The sequence below is a fragment of the Haematobia irritans genome, chromosome 3 (assembly GCF_050003625.1).
Source record: "Haematobia irritans isolate KBUSLIRL chromosome 3, ASM5000362v1, whole genome shotgun sequence".
NCBI lineage: Eukaryota > Metazoa > Arthropoda > Insecta > Diptera > Muscidae > Haematobia > Haematobia irritans.
The window spans coordinates 202,741,874-202,765,041 of record NC_134399.1 but is presented as its reverse complement, the minus strand read 5'-3'; the positions used below and the strand labels follow the sequence as shown (position 1 = coordinate 202,765,041).

General features: G+C 30.9%; 1 protein-coding gene across 1 annotated transcript in view; it reads left to right on the top strand.

The window, feature by feature from the left end:
• lz (lozenge) overlaps nucleotides 1–23,168 on the top strand; it is an 87,199-nt gene that overhangs the window by 17,407 nt on the left and 46,624 nt on the right. The gene's annotated exons all lie outside the window — the stretch shown is intronic.

The following is a 23,168-nucleotide window of genomic DNA, read 5'->3' as shown; positions in this document are numbered from 1 at the left end:
TCCTCAAAGATAATTTCATAATCATATTAACGAAAATTTCAAAAAGATTTTATTTTTTCACAAAATAAACATCCATGACACGCGTCAATAATAAGCACTTCGGTCAGTCCGTCCTCTAAACATAGATGTGAACAACAGCACACGCATCCCCCATTCCAGTTGGTCATGAAAAACTGGGTTGATAATAGCACGCGCTCGTTTTTTTCAACAGATAAATTGGTATTAAAGATTTTAAATAAGTATTTGTGTTTTTTTTTTTTTTTTTTGAAGAATATTAACCCTTAACACGATAGGTCACAATGACTACACCAGCTACACTGGCTGCCATGCTCATAGCCTGAACAAAAAAAAAATCATCATAATCAACGAATTCAAGTTCGTTTCAAAGGCGCTCATATCTCAAGACAATCCTTAAAAGTAATGAGCACGTCCATATGAGAGTCATCAAAATATCTTGCTTTGATTTATCATCAGTGTCGAACTTGATTTCCATTGTTCCAAATAGGGTTATGGTCACTAATGTCTCTTCTTTTACTGTGTGTGTGTGTTGTGTCGGTGGAATGATCTTTGAATTGAAGATTTTCGTTTGGTTTTGTTTTCTATGGGTTAGAGTCTCCATTTAGTCATTTGAGTTTTGTTTATTATCCAACAAAAATGTGAGCATTTGTGAGAAATTAAGCCCCCATATATCGCATCCCATCCAGATTACAACAACAAAGTAAATCTTAAAAGTAATGAAATCTGTATCCCGTAATGAAATGAAATGAATGGGAATTCTTTAACATATTAGGATGACGAACTTACAGCTGAATTAGGGCAGATTTTTTTTTGTTTTCGATTGTATTTTGTTCGTGTTTCATTAAATGAAGTCATTACAAAATCATATTTTTCAAAATAAGATCGCGCGCTAGCAAAACAAAAGATCCGCTTTTCATATCTTTTGTGCCCATTCTCATGGCTCCAAACAAGTACAAATTGTTTTGCTCCAATTTTTAGTTTTCATTTCTTTCATTTTTCGATGATTTTGTTTAATTTTTGGGAATTTGTAGTTTCTTTCTTTTTTTTTGTGAATGAAGAATTGATTAAGATGTTGGAGAAATTTTGATTAATTTGTTTCATGCACAAGAATACATTTACAATTTATCAATGTTTTTGTGTAGAGTTTTCATACGTTTGTGGTTCATGATATTATATCTGTAATCACTGTTCACTTTTATAGGATTTGCTCTCAAAGAATTAGACATCAGAGATCATTTGAGTTTATTATCTTTGAATTACGAAGGCAGTTCGGAAACTTCTTAGCCTAGCACAAAAAGCGCGGTATAAACAGAAAAAAATTAAGTGTTTTGGAAACTTCCATCTCTGTTATTAAAAACATGTTAAATTTTGTTTCAATCTGGCAACTCCTTCATATAGAAACAGGTGTTCAAAAAAGACGCATCCGCAATTTTTTTACAATGGAAAAATTAGAAATGCGTGTTGCCATTAAATATTTACATAAACAAGTAAGTAAAGTAGAAAGTCGGGCGGGGCCGACTATATCATACCCTAAACCACCATTACAGAATTAGGTCTGGTAGATAAACCGCAGTTGCATATTTATGAAAATTAAGGGGTACATGCCTACGGGTGCTTTGTGTCAATCTGACTATAGCTCATAGTCAATGTTGCCAGGGAAAATGTTCGGTTTACCCTACAAGGACAAAAAAAGTTCCCTACTTTCCCATACATTCTCAAACAATTTTCCCTACTATATTTTTCGTTAAATTTAAAAAATTTTACAAAACAAAAATGGTTCTAAGTACTTTATTATCTTAAAACATGAATATGAACATGAATTTATTATTTTAAAACATGAATATATAACTTAGAATATAAATTGGTATTACCACCACGGTTGCCACAATTGGTAGAATTCTACCCAAATTAGTAATCTTTATAAAAATAAAATTTTGGAAAAAGTTTCTATAAACAAATTTTTGTGAGAAATTTTTATATAGAAATACAATTTTGACAATAAATTCTATAGAAATAAAATTTTCAGAAAAAAATTCCACAGAAATAAAATTTTGAGAAAATTTTTTATAGAAATAATATTTTGAAAAAAATTTCTATAGAAATATAATTTCGACAAAATGTTCTAAAGAAATAAAATGTTGACAAAATTTTCTACAGGAATAAAATTTAGCACACATTGTTAAAGATCAAGCCTTGCCGGCTTCTAATTTCCGCCACTAGAGCCACCAAAATGTAAAAATTATTACAAATTGTGTTGAGTGAAAATGTCCTACATTGTGGCCCTACGTCCCTACAAGACGCTAAATATTAGAAAAACCCTACATATAGGGAATTTCCCCTACTTCTTGCAACACTGGCTGTGTTGATATTGCGCCTACGGAGTTAGTATGCCACTAATATTGAGCCCATTATTAAAAAAGATAAAATCGCCCAATTAGTGTGGGTAATAAATACAAATTTGTAAAAATCGAGCAATATTCTTATGTAAGAGCTACAAGTACGTATAAGTACGATCGGCTAGTACATCAAAATTTGAAATTTGAGTAACATTGGTTAATAAATAAGAGTACTATGGCCAAATTTTGGGAAAATCGAGCGATGCATATATATGGAAGCTATATCTAAATCTGCACCAATTTGCATAATATCTTGCGGGTTTGATTAATACCACAAAAGGTTACCTTGTGCAAGATTTGAGTAAGATCAGTTAGGAAATGAGGCCTGTATGGTCAAACATAAGGTTATTAGGGGCGAATTTTTCAAAATCGGGCGATACATATATGGGAGCTATATCTAAATTTGAACCGATTTCGATGAAATTTTGCACATATAGTTAGTACTATAGAGGACTGGATCTAGCCAACTTTTAGTAATATCGGTTAATAAATAAGGGTTCTATGGGCAAATTTGGGAAAATCGGGCTATACATATATATGGGAGCTATATCTAAATCTGAACCGATTTCGACGATTTTTTGCACATAGAGTTAGTGCTATAGAAGACTACATTTAGCCAAATTTGGGTAAGATCGGCTGATAAATAAGGGTTTTATGGCCAAATTTAGAAAAATCGGGCGGTACATATATATGAGAGCTATAGCTAAATCTGAACGGATTTCGATGATTTTTTGCACATATACTTAGTGCTACAGAAGATTATATTTAGCCAACTTTGAGTAAGATCGGTTGATATATAAAGGTTTTGTGGCCAAATTTGGGAAAATCGGGCGATACATATATATGAGAGCTATATCTAAATCTGAACCGATTTGGATGAAATTTTGCAGACTTGAAGGGCGATGGAAAAGAGAACCTTTTGCCAAATTTGGTGACGATCCGTTTGAAAAAAACGCAACGTGACCCCATTTGTCGAAATCGAGCGATACATATATATGGGAGCTATATCTAAATTTGATCCGATTTCTTCCAAATTCAATAGCGTTCGTCCTTGTGCCCAAAAACCTCCCTGTACCAAATTTCATCAAAATCGGTTAATAATTGCGACCGGAATCCTGTGAACAACAAATACATGGACAGACGGACGGACGGACACCAATCGCTAGATCGACTCAGGAGGTGATTCTGAGTCGATCGGTATATATTTTATGGGGTCTAAAATCAATATTTCTGGTAGGCACATTTTTTGGCCGATCAAACTTATTATACCTTGACCACTATGTGGTTTAGGGTATAAAAAGGTTTATCGGGACAAGAAATTCATAATGATATGGTCAATGTGTTAGGTGAAAGTGCTCCTTCATATGCAAGCACTGAATTTAAACGTGATCGTACAAGCATTGAAGATGAACGTCCAAAAACAGAAACAACAAAAGAAATTGTAGCCAAAGTGCATGATATGGTATTAAATGATCGACGAATAAAAGTACCTGATATTGCTAATATCATGGGCATCTCAAATGATCGAGTCCATTTAATTTTGCATGAAGAACTACAGATGAAAAAGCTTTCTTCAAGATGGGTGCCGCATTTGTTAACAGTCGATCAAAAACGCATAAGAATGAACATTTCTCAAGCTTGTTTGGATCGTTTGAAGCGAAATAAAATGGATTTTAAGCGTCGTTTCATAACTGTTGATGAGACATGGATCCACCATTATACTCCAGAGACAAAATAACAATCCAAACAATGGATTGAGGCTGGAGGAAGTGCCCCATAGAAGGCAAAAACAATTCAATCGGCTGGTAAGGTTATGGCAACGGTTTTTTGGGACTTCAAAGGTATTTTATTGATTTACTATCTGCAAAAGGCTAAAACAATAAACTCCGAGTACTATTGCAACCTTTTGGATCAATTAAATGTACAAATTCGAGAAAAACGTCCTGACTTACAACACAAAATTTTTTTTTAATCAAGACAACACAACGCCTCAGCGCACAAGAGTGTTTTAACAATGACTAAAATCAACGAATTAAAGTACGAGTTGCTTGACCACCCACCTTATTCTCCTGAGTTTGCTCCCAGTGACTTTTACTTGTTCCCAAATCTAAAAAAAAATCCTTGCTGGCAAGCGTTTTACCTCAAATGAAGATGCAATTACAGTTGTAGGAAAACTATTTTAATCAAGGCATAGAATTGCTAGAAAAGCGTTGGACTAAGTGTATTGAAGTTTCAGGTGATTATATTGAACAAGTATGTACGGCCGTAAGATCGGCCAGGCCGAAGCTTATGTACCCTCCACCATGGATTGCGTAGAAACTTCTTCTAAACACTGCCATCCACAATCGAATTACTTAAGTTGCGGTAACGCTTGCCGATGGCAAGGTATCTTAAAACCTCCTAACACCGTCTTCTAAATTGTATGTAAGTCCATACGTGGTTATATTAAATCAAAAAAGATCGATCAAATACGTATATCATTCAGTTTGACAAAATTTTCTATAGACATAAAAAAAATTAACAAAATTTTCTATAGAAATAAAATTTTAACAAAATTTTCTATAGAAATAAAATTTTGACAAAATTTTCTATAGAAATAAAATTTTGACAAGATTTTCTATAGAAATAAAATTTTAACAAAAATTTTCTATAGAAATAAAATTTTAACAAAATTTTCTATAGAAATAAAATTTTGGTAGATTATTTTTGGCTCGAGTGGCAACCATGATTATGAACCGTTATCATGTGCAGACACCACGTACCAAATTTCAGCCGGATAGGATGAAATTTGCTTCTCTTAGAGCAATCGCAAGCCAAATTTGGGGGTCCGTTTATATGGGGGCTATATATAATTATAGATACCATATGCTAACACCACGTACCAAATTTCAGCCGGATCGGATGAAATTTGCTTCTCTTAGAGCAATCGCAAGCCAAATTTGGGGGTCCGTTTATATGGGGGCTATACGTAAAAGTGGACCGATATGGCCCATTTTCAATACCATCCGACCTACATCAATAACAACTACTTGTGCCAAGTTTCAAGTCGATAGCTTGTTTCGTTCGGAAGTTAGCGTGATTTCAACAGACGGACGGACGGACGGACATGCTCAGATCGACTCAGAATTTCACCACGACCCAGAATATATATACTTTATGGGGTCTTAGAGCAATATTTCGATGTGTTACAAACGGAATGACAAAGTTAATATACCCCCATCCTATAGTGGAGGGTATAAAAATAAAAATATTTTTGAAAAGTTAACTATTCGCTTTCATTGATAGGCTAAGAAGTTTTCGAACCGCCCTCGTAGAGTAATCTTATTTGAAAATTCGAATTGTCTGATGTTACTCAAATCAAGGACAATTCTTCAAAATAATAAAAAAATCATATCATGCAATTTACTTCGGAATGTAGTGCTGAATGACTAACCCAGCAAAAAAAGCGTCGCCAAAAAAGTAATGAAAATGTTCTTTTTGGATGCGGAAGTGGTGCAAAATTAACGCAGAAGCGATGAATTTAACATGGGCTTGTCATAGGACGGAAGTCCTTCATTTCAACAGCCATTGCACTGAATTTGCATCACTTCTTTAGGTGTGATCCGAATTCAATGTTTTGGATGTAAATTAAAAAATTCTGTGATATTTTGTCAAATAAATAATTTTAATAATTTTTTATAATTTTTAATTGATTCTAACGCTTGTCGGAAACATGTGACCTCAAATATTTTCCAAAAATTCACAATTTTTTCAGATTGGATTTAGCATTTTTTTGGCAAAATTTAAATGAATTGTACCAACTTCTGAATTCTTACTCCGTTTTTAACGTATTTGAAACAAAAAAGTTAAAATTACCCATTAAAAGTATGAAAACCCCAAGTTATAAAAAATTGAATTAAAATAACTTCCTGGGTAGTTAAAATAAAGAACATCATTGAGAGTGCATCGTCTGGAAGCGCTTTTAAAGTTGTGCCTTTGGAAGAACTTCCAAATTTTTTTGCTGGGTAAAGAATAAATCAAGCGAAATGAGAAACATCCCAGCAAAAAAAAAAAAGCGTCACCAAAAAAGTAGTGAAAATGTTCTTTTTGGATCCGGAATTGGTACAAAATTGGCGCAGAAGCGATGAGTTTAACATGCGCTTGTCATAGGCCAGATATGCACCATTTCAACAATCGTTGCACTGAATTTGCATCACTTCTTAAGGTGTGATTCGAATTCAGTGTTTTAGAAGTGAATTAAAAAATTTTCTAATGTTTTGCCAAATATATATTTTTTGTAATTTTTTATGATTTTGAATGCATTCTAACGCTTGTCTGAAACGTTTGACCTCAAATATTATCAAAAATTCGAAATTTTTCTAGATTGGATTTAGCATTTTTTTCGACAAAATTTTAATAATTTGTAACATTTTATTAATTTTTACTCCATTTAAAAAAAGTTAAAATTACCCATTAGAAATATGAAAAAAACGAGTTATAAAAAAATTGAATTAAAAAATTTTCATGTTAACTACACATGAAAAGAACATTTTTGGGAGGACATTTTTGGAAGTGCTTTGAATGCTGTGCCTTTAGAACAACTTTCAAATATTTTTGCCGGGATTTATGGAGATTCATACCACACACACAAAAAAAAATCAATCATGAAATGAATTGATCCAATTAATTTTTTAATTGAAATGTCTTCAATTACAAATATGATAGTAGGTATTTTGATTTAAAAAAATATTTGATTAAAAAATTAATTTATTTTATTTGAAAATTTCAATTATTTTTTTTATTGATTCAATTAAACACGAAATTGATATTGATTGCAAAAAAAAAAAAAACAATTAATTTTTTAATTGATTCAATTAAAAACGAAATTGATGTTTATTACAAAAAACAATTAATTTTTTTTTTATTGATTCAATTAAAAATTTTATTTATGTCGATTGGAAAATTTATTCAATTAATTATTTAGTTAAACTCCATTCCAATTTCCAATTAACTTTTAAATAAAAATTAATTACTGAGTTTTGCAGCCGACATCGATTAAATTTTTTAATTAAATTGGTAATTGGAACAATTAATTGCTTAATAAAAACTGCGAAATGTTCACTCATTTTCTTAACCCTCTAATAGCCCATTTTTTGGAGCTCAAAAAAATGTCTGAGGTTTATGATACAAAAGCACGAAAATGAAACAAGAACAAATATATACGGCCTTAAGTTCGGCCAGACCGAAGCTTATGTACCCTCCACCATGGATTGCGTAGAAACTTCTTCTAAACACTGCCATCCACAATCGAATTAACGCTTGCCGATGGCAAGGTATCTTAAAACCTCCTAACACCGTCTTCTAAATTGTATGTAAGTCCATACGTGGTATATATTAAATCAAAAAAGATCGATTAAATACGTATATAATTCAGTTTGACAAAATTTTCTATAGAAATAAAATTTTGACAACATTTTCTATAGAAATAAAATTTTAACAAAATTTTCTATAGAAATAAAACTTTCACAAAATTTTCTATAGAAATAAAGTTTTGACAAAATTTTCTATAGAAATGAAATTTTAACAAATTTTTCTATAGAAATAAAATTTTAACAAAATGTTCTATATTTTCTTTTCTTTCGAGTGGCAACCATGGTTATAAACCGATTTGAAACAATTTTTGTGTGATTGGCGATCGGCTATATATAACTATAGACCGATATGGACCAATTTTGGTATGGTTGTTAGCGTCCATATACTAACACCACGTTCCAAATTTGAACCGGAACGGATGAATTTTGCTCCGGAGGTGAAATCTGGAGAAAGGTTTTATGGGGGCTATATATAATTATGGATCGATATGGACTAATTATAGCATGGTTGTTACACGCAAAAAAATAATTCTTTCCTCCCAAACGAAATTTTAGACAAACAAAGTTCATTTCTCATTTGCTTTTCGTTGAAACGAAGTGTATTTGGAAGAAAAGTATATTCTTTTTGTGATAAACGTTTATTCTTTTCCAGGATGTAATAACAATTTCATAAAGACTAACTCAAAAAAAATTTTTTTCTGGCTAATTGCATTTTCCCTCACATCTTTCTCACTTCCACGAAGTTTTTTATTTCTTAGCACCTTTTTCTGTAATACAAGCAATGTAGAAGAAATTATATGATTTTATAAATTTTAAATTTTTTTTACCTTTCGCCTGGACGGAGAATCGAACCGCGGACCATGCAATTTGTAAGCCAACACACTATCCACTGAGCTATGTAGCTGTTATTGTCATCAACAGACAATTACGCATATAAGTTATATTTATATAGCATAGCTTGCGGCGCCCACGAGCCGATTAAACAAATTTTATTTAACAGAAAAATACATTTAGTTGGGCACCATGGAACAGTGATTGCTACGTCCGACTTGCATGCCAAGGGTCGTGGGTTCGATCCCTGCTTCGACCAAAGTTTTTTTTTACATATATTCCAGAGATGGTCGAAAGATTCCGAAAAAATGTTCAACATTACATTCTACTATATTAAATTTTACTATGAACTTTAAAATGCGTCTTATTAAAGACCTAAAGTCAGAAAAGAACAGTGTTTGAAATAAACGAAATGGACTGTGTTTTTGGTTCAAAAATAACTTTTTTTATTGAAAAAATAAAAAATTTGTACCAAATGAATTTTTTTGGTGATAAAAGTGTATACTTTTCGAAGCAATTCAAAAAACTCTAACAAAAGAAAAACGTTTTCGGTACACGTTTTCCAAACGTTTTTTTTCTTTGCGTGTAGAGACCATATACCAACATCATGTACCAAATTTCAGGCGGATCGGATGAAATTTGTTTCTCTTTGAGGCTCCGCAAGCCAAATCTTGGGATCGGTTTATATGGGGGCTATATATAATTATGGATCGATGTGGTCCAATTTTAACATGGTTGTTAGAGACCATATACCAACATCATGTACCAAATTTCAGGCGGAGCGGATGAAATTTGCTTCTCTTAGAGAGTCTGCAAGCCAAATTTGGGGGTCCGTTTATATGGGGGCTATACGTAATAGTGGACCGATGTGGACCAATTTTTGCATGGTTGTTAGAGACCATATACTAAAACCATGTACCAAATTTCAGCCGGATCGGATGAAATTTGCTTCTCTTAGAGCAATCGCAAGCCAAATTTGGACCGATATGGCCCATTTTCAGTACCATCCGACCTACATCAATAACAACTACTTGTGCCAAGTTTCAAGTCAATAGCTTGTTTCGTTCGGAAGTTAGCGTGATTTCAACAGACGGACGGATGGACGGACATGCTCAGATCGACTCAGAATTTCACCACGACCCAGAATATATATATATATATATATATATATATATATATATATATATATATATATATATATATATATATATATATATATATATATATATATATATATATATATATATATATATATATATATATATATATATATATATATATATATATATATATATATATATATATATATATATATATATATATATATATATATATATATATATATATATACTATATAGAGCAATATTTAGTGCAATATTTCGATGTGTTACAAACGGAATGACAAAGTTAATATACCCCCATGCTATGGTGGAGAGTATAAAAAGCGTCACCAAAAAAGTAGTGAAAATGTTCTTTTTTGGATCCGGAATTGGTACAAAATTGGCGCAAAATTGGTGTGATTCGAATTCAGTGTTTTAGATGTGAATTAAAAAAATGTTGTAATATTTTGCCAAGTAAATATTTTTTGTAATTTTTTATGATTTTTAATGCATTCTAACGCTTGTTTGAAACGTTTGACCTCAAATATTTTGCAATATGGTGCAATGGTTAGCATACCCGCCTTACATACACAGGGTCGTGGGTTCGAACCCAGTTCCGACCAAACATCAAAAAGTTATTCAGCGGTGGATTATCCCACCTTAGTAATGCTGGCGACATCACAATGGACTGAATAGTCTAAGTGAGCCTGTAATATCGGGCTGCCACTATACCTAACCTTACCTAGTTTGGTTTTATGCCCTTTGAAAAAAGCTAAAATTACCCATTTAAAATATGAAAAAAGCGAGTTATAAAAATTGAATTAAAAGAACTTTCTGTTTAATTAAAATAAATAGTATTTTTGGGAGGATATGTTATGGAAATGCTTTTAAAGTTGTGCCTTTGGAATAACTTCATTTTTTTGCTGGTATGTATACACAGAGAATACAGATTGGTTGTGACAGCCGAATTTATTGCCAACCTCCTTTTGGCAGTTGCAGCTACTATCAGTTGGTAGTTGTGTCACCTGAATGATTCGGTCGACACAACTAATACCACATATGGTGTTGGTTGGGTCTGCCGACGATATTGGTTGTGAGTACCCTATAGGGATTCATTCCATACAAACAAAAAACATTTTGTTATAATTAGTTCACGAAATTTATTGATCCAATTAATTTTTTAATTGAAATAGTCAATTCAGAGTGGTACACAAAATTTCTTTGCCAGTTCTCTTTCAAGAAATCAGGTAATCAACCCTCGAAGACGGATCATTCTTCACCACGATAATGCGAGTTCTTACACATCGGCTATTACAACTGCATTTTGGAAAACTCAAAACATCGATTTGATGGATCATCCGCCGTTTAGTCTTGACTTGATACAAAGTGACTTTCTTTTTATTCTCGAATGTAAAATATAAAATGAGTGGTCAACGTTTTTCGACACCTGAAGAAACATGCAAAAGTGTAAGGACCTTAACCCTCTAATGCCCAATAAGGAAGCTTTTAGTAAAACACACCTTAAGACAACCAAAATGGGCAAAATAAAAAAAGAAAACTTATATGAAACTATTCAAGAGGCTTTGCAGCATATGCTGAATTTTACGGTATAAATTTTTCTTGCTTTTGTATCGTTAACATTGAAAATTTAATCAGCTGGCAAAAAAATTGGGGCATTAGAGGGTTAATGTGGAATATTTTGAAAAACAATTGTTAAAGCGGTTTTAACAATTATTTTTGTTCTCTAATCCCGGAATATAAAAGGAACCCCTCGTACATAGTTCATAAGATTTAGCCAGGCCAGGAGCTTTCGGCCATATATATTTATGAGATTTTTTTTTGTGTAGTCATATATCTCCTGTCAAGCACCAGCTATAATAATGACTTTTGTTTTTTGAAATCTCATTAAAACATTCTGATTTGTAATCACCATAATCATCAACTTAACATCAACATCAACAACGTAATTGCTGTGTAGCGACAATCTCATGCAAAATGCTGTTGTTCTGCTTGATTAAGTGTCATTTCAATCATAGCGTCCGCTGTTTTAGATTATTTTTGCTATGGTCCAGCCTTTATTATGGCAGCGAAAACAGCGGCCATTATTTCAAATTTCAAACTTTTTTTGTTTCAATTCGAGTTAAATCTGAACTTATTGTTGCTTGTGATCCAACAACCTATTAAAATGTCCATGGCTATCAAAAACAGTAGCCAACCGTTCACCGTATTCAGGGTTCAGCCTCTTTTTGTGTACATTTTTTTTTTGTTTGTTTTGATTTTCCCCTCCCAGTTAAGCTAATCTCATATAATCGTTGTTTTTCTTATATTTAGAGTTTTTGGTGTCGCAAACATTTGGATGTTTATTTTGAGAAGTTTTCGTTTTTTTTTGCATATCATTTTGGCTTGAATGGAATTCACATAAATATGGGAGAATAATAATGGATAGAGGAGAGGGTCTATTCATGGACTCTAAATCTATAGGAATTTATAAGTTTAAGGAATAGAGAGTGAAAACGCCCACGAGTTAAGATATTATATTTAGTAGTTCAGAATATTAAAAAAACTGAACCAAAACAGATTTTTTTCAATTGAATGGCGGAAATTCTCCTAAGACAAATAAATGAAAGTAAGGGATTTTTATGGGAATCTAAAAATCGACTTTTCTTTGTTAAGATTCTATTTCTATAGAAAATTGTGTCAAAATTTTATTTCTATAGAAAATTGTGTCAAAATTTTATTTCTATAGAAAATTTTCTCAATATTTTATTTCTATAGAACATTATCTTAAATTTTTATTTCTATAGAAATTTTTGTTTTATTTCTATACAAAATTTTACCAAAATTTTATTTTTATAGAAAATGTTGTCAAAATTGGATTTTTTTTGTAGAAAAATTGGTCAAATTTTATTTCTGTAGAAAATTTTGTCAAAATTTTATTTCTATAGCAAATTTTGTCAAAATTTTATTTCTATAGAAAATTTTGTCAAAATTTTATTACTATAGAAAATTTTGTCAAAATTTCATTTCTATAAAAAATTTTGTCAAAATTTTATTTCTATAAAAAATTTTGTCAAAATTTTATTTCTATAGAAAATTTTGTCAAAATTTTATTTCTGTAGAAAATTTTGTCAAAATTTTATTTCTATAGAAAATTTTGTCAAAATTATATGCCTATAGAAAATTTTGTCAACATTTTATGTCTATAGAAAATTTTGTCAAAACTTTATTTCAATAAAAAATGTTGTCAAAATTTTATCTCTATAGAAAATTATGTCAAATTTTATTTCTATAGAAAGTTTTTCAAAATTTTATTTCTATAGAACCTTATGTCAAAATATTTTTTGTATAGAAAATTTTGTCAAAATTGTATGCCTATAGAAAATTTTATTTCTATAGAAAATTTTGTAAAAATTTTATTTCTATAGAAACTTTTGTCAAAATTTTATTTCTATAGGAAATGTTATTAAAATTTTATTTCTATAGAATTTTTTTTTTTTTAATTTTATTTGTATAGACAATTTTGTCAAAATTTTATTTCTATACATACTTTTCTAAATTGTATATCTATGGAAAATTTTCTCAAAATGTTATTTCTACAGAACATTTTTTTCCATAGAAAATTTTCTCAGCATTTTATTTCTATAAAAAATTTTCCCAAAATTTTATTTCTATAGAAAATTTTGTTAAAATGTTGTTTCTATAGGAAATTTTTGCTAAAATTATTTCTATAGAAAATTTTGTCAACATTTTATTTCTATAGGAAATTTTGTCAACATTTTATTTCTATAGGAAATTTTGTCAAAATTTTATTTCTATAGAAAATGTTAACAGCATTTAATATCCATAGAACATTTTGTCCAAATTCTATTTCTATAGATAATTTTGTCAACAATTTTTTGCTATAGAAATTGTTTCCAAGTTTTATTTCTATAGAAAATTTTGTCAAAATGTTATTTCTATAAAAAAAATTGTCAAAATTGTAAAATTTTGTCAAATTTTTATTTCTATAGAACATTTTTTTTCCATAGAAAATTTTTCATAATTTTATTTCTATAGAAAATTTTCTCAACATTTTATTTCTATAAAAAAATTTCCCAAAATTTTATTTCTATAGAAAATTTTATCAAGATGTTGTTTCTATAGAAAATTTTGTCAAAATTTTATTTTTATAGAAGATTTTATCAAATTTTCTATAAAAAAATTTGCTAAATTTTATTTCTATCAAAATTTTATTTCTACAGAAAATATTGTCAAAATTTGGTTTCTAAATGTTGTCAAATTTTACTTCTATAGAAAATTTTATCAGAATTTAATTTCCATGGAAAATTTTGTCAAACTTTTATTTCTATAAAAAATTTTGTTAACATTTGAATTCTATAGGAAATTTTGTAGAAATTTTATTTAAAAGTGTGTATAGACACTTTTGTAAAAATTTATTTCTATAGAAAATTTTCGCAACATTTTATTTCTATAGATAATTTTGTCAACATTTTTTGCTATAGAAAATGTTTTCAAATTGTATTTCTATAGAAAGTTTTGTAAAAATGTTATTTGTATAAAAAATTTTCGGAATTTTATTTCTATAGAAAATTTTGTCAAAATTTTATTTCTATAGAACATTATTTTCTATAGAAAATTGTTCATAATTTTATTTCTATAGAACATTAGTTTCTATAGAAAATTTTTCATAATTTTATTTTATTTATATAACATTTGTTAAAACATTTAGGAAATTTTGTTATACCCTCCACCATAGGATGGGGGTATATTAACTTTGTCACTCCGTTTGTAACACATCGAAATATTGCTCTAAGACCCCAAAAAGTATATATATTCTGGGTCGTGGTGAAATTCTTAGTCGATCAGAGCATGTCCGTCCGTCCGTCTGTTGAAATCACGCTAACTTCCGAACGAAACAAGCTATCGACTTGAAACTTGGCACCAGTAGTTGTTATTGATGTAGGTCGGATGGTGTTGAAAATGGGCCATATCGGTCCACTTTTACGTATAGCCCCCATATAAACGGACCCCCAAATTTGGCTTGCAATTGCTCTAAAAGAAGCAAATTTCATCCGATCAGGCTGAAATTTGGTACATGGTGTTAGTATATGGTCTCACACAACCACGTATATTGCTATAAGAGAAGCAAATTTCACCCGATCCGGCTGAAATTTGGTACATGGTGTTGGTATATGTTCTCTAATGACCATGCAAAAATTGGTCCACATCGACCCATAATTATATATAGCCCCCATATAAGCCGATCCCCAGATTTGACCTCCGGAGCCTCTTAGAGGAGCAAAATTCATCCGATCCGGTTGAAATTTGGTACGTGGTGTTAGTATATGGTCTCTAACAACCATGCAAGAATTGGTCCATATCGGTCCATAATTATATATAACCCCCATATAAATCGATCCCCAGATTTGTCCTCCGGAGCCTCTTGGAGGAGCAAAATTCATCCGATCCGGTTGACATCTGTAACATGGTGTTAGAATGTGGTCTCTAACAAACACGTAAGAATTGGTCCATATCGGTCCATAATCATATATAGCCCCCATATAAACCGTTCCCCAGATTTGATCTCCGGAGCCTCTTGGAGGAGCAAAGCTCATCCGATCCGGTTGAAATTTGCAACGTGGTGTTAGTATAAGGCCGCTAATAACCATGCCAAAATTGGTCCATATCGGTCTATAGTTATATATAGCCGATCCCCAATCACACAAAAATTGGTCCATATCGGTTCATAATCATGGTTGCCACTCGAGCCCAAAAAAATCTACCAAAATTTTATTTTTATAGAAAACATTGTCAAAATGTTATTTCTATAGAAATAAAATTTTGTCAAAATGTTATTTCTATAGAAAATTTTGACAAAATTTTATTTCTATAGAAAATTTTTACAAAATTTTATTTTTATAGAAAGTTTTGTTAAAATTTTATTTCTATAGAAATTTTTTCCAAATTTTATTTCTATAGAAAATTTTGTCAAAATTTTACTTCTATAGAAACTTTAAACTTAATTATATACGTATTTAATCGGCCTTTTTAGTTTAATATATACCACGTATGGACTATGTGGTATGTATTACGGTGTTAGGAAGTTTTAAGATACCTTGCCATCGGCTTCAGTAGAAGTTTCTACGCAATCCATGGTGGAGGGTACATAAGCTTCGGCCTGGCCGAACTTACGACCGTATATACTTGTTAAAATGTTATTTCTACAGAACATATTTTCAAAATTTTATTTACAGAACACTTTGTCAACATTTTATTTCTATAGAAAATTTAGTCAAAATTTTATGTCTATAGAAAATTTTGTCAAATTTTATTTCCGTAGAAAATTTTGTCAAAATTTTAGTTCTATAGAAAAGGTTTCAAAATTTTATTTCTATAGAAACTTACATCAAAATATTATTTGTATAGAAAACTTTGTAAACATTTTATGTCTATAGAAAATTTTGTCAAAATTTTATTTCTATAGAAAATTTTGTCAAAATTTTATTTCTGTATAAACTATTGTCACAAAATTTTGTCAACATATTATTTCTGTAGAAAATTTTGTCAACATTTTATTTCTATAGAAAATCTTGTCAAAATTTTATTTCTGTAGAAATATTTTCAAAATTTTATTTCTATAAGATCTTATGTCAAGATTTTATTTCTATAGAAAATTTTGTCAAAATTTTATTTCTGTAGGAAATTTTTTCAAAATTTTATTTCTATAGAAAATTTTGTGAAAATTTTATTTATGGAACACTTTGTCAACATATTTCTATAGAAAATTTTCTCAACATTTTATTTCTATAGAAAATGTTCTCAAAATTTTATTTCTTTAATAAATTTTGTCAAAATTTTATTTCTATAGAAAATTTTGTTTTATTTATAGAACATTTTGTCAACGTTTTATTTCTATAGAAAATTTTGTCAACATTTTGATTCTATCAAAACTTTATTTCTATAGAAAACTTTGTGTACATTTTTATTTATATATTTAATTTTTTCTATGGCCAGTTTGGTCAAAAACAATTTTGTCCCAATAAATTTGAAGGACTTTAGATGTCATCGAAAAACGGGAATTCGGAAATATGGGGTATTAAGCGTGAATGTTATTTAATCGAGGGGAATACTGTATAATTTTATACATGTATTTTGAACACTCAACTGAACCCAAATACAAATACAAATTCACATAAATTCTTGAGGGGTTTTAAACCCAGAGTTTGGAAGAAATGAATGTTTTAAAATTCATCTGTGATTGCTACATAAACTTGTAGTCTGAGCGATGGCTAACAGTTCTGTGAGACGTAAAAAAATATGTTGCTTGGTGGACAAAAACACATATCCAATATACGCGAGTATGTGTTCGATTGTTTGTTGTTATTCCCTTTTTGTGGCTGAGGTTTTTGCGGTTAACTTGGTCTATATCATCTGCTATTTAGTACGCCTGCTCTCTTTCTCACACACTCGGTCTCTCTCTTCTTGGCTTACAAAACCAAGTTATTACACAAAGGTATAGACAAACACCCGTTTACACCTCTCCCATACAAACATACATTACATAGCCTACATACAATTCGATTCACTTCATTTCGGTTCAATTGAGTGTTCTCTGAGTAAATGGATGTGTGGGTAGTTGTTGTAGAGTATATACCGTATAACCGTTGTGTGGTGAGGTCTTTTTCTTTTTTTAGTTGTTTTTGCCACAAATGAAGTGGGTGTAGTTCATTTTGTGCTCACAGCAACACAACCAGAAACGACCACGCGACCAAGCGAATGGGATATTTATTTAACATCACCGGCCATATACACATACAACTGTGTAAAGACTTTGCTCTGTTAGTGTTTTTGCTGAAAATGGGATGTGAGAGAGAGGTCTTATTCCTTGTTAACGGCAATGCGAAAAGTTGTATGTATACAATACAAGGCGAAAGAGCGAAGAAACAACACCATACCATTAAATTAACCCAACCCATTGTAATAAATGAACGAAATCAGCCACGGCAGCAAGAACACCAACTTTTTAATTTACTCGCCAAAAGCAATAATGTCAGTGATGTAGACAACGACGTTAATACCCCTAAGTATAGCAACAGAAGAAGCTCGTAAATATAATACAACACTTGGACTTCAAGGATTTCTTCTTACAGAAGACATTATGGGAAGGCAAACAAAATGTCGCATTTTATGGAGAATTTTATGTTGTTCTTCTTCTTGTGAGATCATAAATTTGAAAAGGAAAAATAACAAAAAAAAGGGATTGGCTTATTTACTGATTTACTTTGTGTACTTATGGTAAACTATATACTAAGGATTGGCATATGTTAAACCCTTTCATCTTGGATAGAGCTGATAAAAAATATTTGCATTTTACATATACATACATACAAATTGAAGCAGATATTACTACACTAAAAAATATGAAATCTACAGAAGGAAACTTAAGGTTAAATTTAGAAAATTTTAAGTAATTTTTCTAGTCCTTGTCCCCAAATCAGTACGTTTATGTCTCCAAAAAATCCCCACATTAAAATCCCAAACAAAACTTTTTTATGATCTAAAGCATGAATTAAAGAAGTCTTTTTTATCTTTAAAGTCTTTACACTCATAGAAAAAATTATGCACGGCGTGCTCATTTCAAAACGATACGTTGATGAAAGTGAATCAACACACATGTGGTGTCGAACGGAGAACAGGCGGTGTCAATCTGACAACGATAAAATGATACCATACGTTGTCGAAATAACAACCAGCGTTCATGATCTGAAAACGTTATGGTTACGAATTTATAAACAAAATTAGCCTTAGCACCAGTGTTGCCAGGGAATATTTTTGGTTTACCCTACAAGGACAACAAAAGTTCCCTACTTTCCCCTACATTCTCAAAAAATTTTCCCTACAATATTTTTCGTAAAATTTAAACAAAATTTATAAAACTAAAATGGTTCTATGTGCTTTATCATCTTAAAAAATATGAAAATGCAACGTATATTACGTAAAAATAAATTCTCATTACAACCATTTCTGAGTGGCAGAATTATTGATGCTTTGATAGATCAAATCTCTCTCTAAAAATAAAAAATTTGAGAAAATTTTCTATAGAAATAACATTTTGAGCAAAAATTCTATAGAAATAAAATTTTGAGAAAATTTTCTATAGAAATAAAATTTTGACAAAATTTTCTATAGAAATATTTGTTTGGTAGATTTCTGAAGAGATTTTCTTCAAATTTTGGCATGTGTGGCAACCGTGGTTACTACACATTGTTAAAGATCAAGCCTTGCCGGCTTTTAATTTCCTCCTCTAGAGCCCCCAATATGTAAAAATTATTAAAAATTGTATTGAGTGAAAAAGTCCCTACACGCAAAAAAATAATTCTTTCCTCCCAAACGAAATTTTAGACAAAGAAAGTTCGTTTCTCATTTGCTTTTCGCTGTAAGGAAGTGTATTTGGAAGAAAAGTATATACTTTTTGTGATAAACGTTTATTCTTTTCCAGGATGTAAAAACAATTTCATAAAGACTAGCTTAAAAAAAAAAACATTATTTTCTTGCTAATTGCATTGCCCCTCACATCTTTCTCACATCCACGAGGATTTTTAGTTCTTAACACCTTTTCCTGTAATACCAACAATGTAGAAGAAATTATACGATTTTATAAATTTTTAAAATTTTTTTTACCTTTCGCCTGGACGGAGAATCGAACCGCGGACCATGCACATTGTAAGCCAACACACTAACCACTGAGCTATGTACCTGTTATGGTCAGCAATAGATAAATATCAATATAAGTTATATTTATATAGCATAGCTTGCGGCGCCCACGAACCGAATAAACAAAGTTTATTTAACAGAAACAAACACTTAGTTTGGCACCGTGGAGCAGTGGTAGCTACGTCCGACTCTCATGCCAAGGGTCGTGGGTTCGATCCCTGCTTCGGCCAAAGTTTTTTTTTTGCTTTTGTTTTTTTTTTTACATATATTCAAGATATATTCGGAAGATTCCGAAAAAATGTTCAACATTACATTGTACTATATTAAATTTTGAACTGTAAAATGTGTCTTATTAAAGACCTAAAGTCAGAAAAGAACAGTGTTTGATATAAACGAAATGGACTGTGTTGTTATTTCTAAAATAACTTTTTTTATTGAAAAAATAAAAATTTTGTAACAAACGATTTTTTTTTGGTGATAAAAGTTTAAAATTTTCGAAGCAATTCAAAAAACTCTAACAAAAGAAAAACGTTTTCGGTACACGATTTCCAAACGTTTTTTTTCTTTGCGTGTATATTGTGCTCTTACGTCCCCACAAGACGCTAAATATTAGAAAAAAACTACATGTAGGGAATTTCCCCTACTTCTGGCAACACTGCTTAGTACATTGCACAAAGATAATTGAGAAGAAGATGCAGTCTTGTCATAGCAAAACTGAAGCACCAGAGGCCTCTGCCAACAAAATATCATAAAGTTTACGTCGACGTGTCTCTCAAATGTACTGCCGTTTGCGTCGGAAAATATCAAAACATTTGTGTTTTTCATAAATTTCTGAATAAAAACCCACAAAAGCAATACCAAAACGATTGTAGAAAATTAAAATAAAACGTATGTGTATTTTAAAGCAAATATTCATTATGGTTTTATGTGAATATTGACGGTTAAATTTATTCCTGGGCAGAGATGCTTTGAAAAAAATTGACAAATAAAACAATTTTTTTTTCTCATAGCCCTCTACACCTTGACATTTGTTTTCTCTTTATAAGAGCACAATGCTTAATCTTGTGATACTCAATTATCTTTGCATTGCACCACCGAGGGAGTTGCCATAATAACGTCTAACGATTATTTTAAGACTTTTCATGGCCAAAGAAAAACGAATGCCGTTCATAAAATCGTGAACGCCCGTGGACGAAATTGTGAACATTCCGTTTTGATTTTTTGTGAACGTTTCCATTTCATTTTGTCACCGTCCGTTCACGACTGTGGAACGTAATTTTTTCTATAAGTGTAAGGCTTATTCAGAATTTCGCCACGATAATCTGGCCAATATAGTGTTAGACGAACATTTCTATGCGTTTCAAACAGAGTTCCAACACAGAATGTAGAATACATCTTCATAAAAATTGGTCCATGTCGGACCATAATTATATAGCCCCCATATAAATCGATCCCCAGATTTGACCTCCGGAGCCTCTTGGAGGAGCTAATTTCATCCGATTCGATTGAAATTCGGTACTTGGTGTTAGTATATGGTCTCTAACAACCATGCAAAAATTGGTCCATATCGGACCATAATTATATAGCCCCCATATAAACCGATCCCCAGATTTAATCTCCAGAGCCTCTTGGTGGAGAAATACTCATCCGTTCCGGTTGAAATTTGATGCTTGGTGTTAGTATATGGTCCCTGATATCTATGCGAAAATTGGTCCATATCGGTTCGTAATTATATATAGCCCCCATATAAACCGATCGCCAGATTTTACCTCCGGAGCTTCTTGAAGGAGCAAATTATATCCGATCCGGTTTAAATTTGATGCTTGGTGTTAGTATATGGTCCCTGACAACCATGCAAAAATTAATCCATATCGGTTCATAATTATATATAGCCCCCATATGAACCAATCCCCAGATTTGACCTCCGGAGCTTCTTGGAGGAGCAAAATTCATTCGATTCGGTTGAAATTTGGTACATGTCCATATCGGTCTACAGTTATATATAATCCCCAGATAAACCGATCCCCAATCATGAAAAAAATTGGTTCATACGGATTCATAATTGGATATAGCCCCCGTATAAAGCGACCCCCGTATTTCAATTCCTCCTCACTAATTGCCGGGCAAAAGTTCATATCGGTTAGTAATTATTTGTTGACTTCCCTATATATACCGGTCAAGAAGTGAATAATAACGTATTTAATCTGTTTTTTTTTTTGTCTAATATATACCACGTATGGACTAACTTAGAATTTAGAAGACGATGTTAAGAAGTTTTAAGATACCTTGCCATTGGTTAGTATTATCACAACCCAAGTAATTTGATAGTGGATGATAGTATTTAGTAGAAGTTTCTACGCAATCCATGGTGAAGGGTACACGAGATTCGGCTTGGCCGAACTTACGGCCGTATATACTTCTTTTTAAATGGGATCGCCTATGTTGTACACAGAAAAAAATTTCACGAAAATGTTTCCAATTAAAGTCTTAATTCAGTTTTTATATTCAATAATATTAATATTCAATTAAAAGTTTAATTGATTCAACAAATTTTTTTAATTGAAACAAAAATCAAACATAAAAATTAATGATATCAATTAATTTTTTAATTGGATTAATTAATTTTTTAATTGAAACAATCATTTCGGTGATTGAAGACATTTTAATTAAAAAATAATTGGATCAATTAATTTCGTGATTGAGTCAGAAAAATTGTTGTTTGTGTATTTAAATTTCACTAGGATTTTCAATATCTTCAAATAATTTATTTAATACATTCTTCCTCTTCAGTTAACAATGACTCATTTCTAACCTAGAATATTAGATAATTTAAGTTCTCCATTAGAGTTTATTTAAAAGAAATTTAAATATTTTCTATTCTGGTGTTGTAAAAACATTTTGTGGTTTCTGTTTATGTAAATGTGTCTTCGAACTTGTCTACCATCTATGATTATGATGTTTGCAAATCGTAAACTTCATTTATATACTGGCTTAAACGTTTGTGACCCAAGTCTAATAGAAAAATTATATTAGCAAAACTTTAGTTTTTGTAGAAATTCTCAAAGTCTTTAATGTTAAATACAAGTCTAGCATTGAAAAATCATTTGAAGGAAATTTTAAATTCTATAGGAATATGAGCAAATGGGAATTACCAAGTCAAGACAATGGGGGTATTAAATAACAAATTTATAAATTTAATACTGAAAAAAAATCACATAAATGTGAAATCATTTTTAGTATATATGCTAAAAAATTAAGGCATTGTAATATGATCACATGTAAATACCACTTTTCATATATTTCTGTTTACCAAAGGCTCCTTTTGAATTTTCGTCATGGAACATTTTCCAATGCCTTTTCTTAACCTCCATAGCTGACAACAATCTATATAACAAAATGTTTATACCTTTCAATATCCTCAAAAATATGAACCAATTTACCTTTCAAAAATCTCATCATATTCAATCATCATTTGCCAAAATCATCAAAGACAAGCTTTTGGGGAGAGCACAAAAAAAGGACCGCCAACTGTTAATGACGCGTGTTATGATCACTTAAAATTAATCTGCAACAAAAGATGAGCCCGAAAAAGGAAGTCAAGACATCACCACAAACACAAAATCAATGTCTTGTTCGAATATTTCAAATATCCGTTCCCATGCTTCTGTACTTCAATTTGACAACTTAAGAGACCATATTTTAGATAATTTATAACTTGGAAAATAATTAAAATTAACGATGATGCTTTTAACACTTTT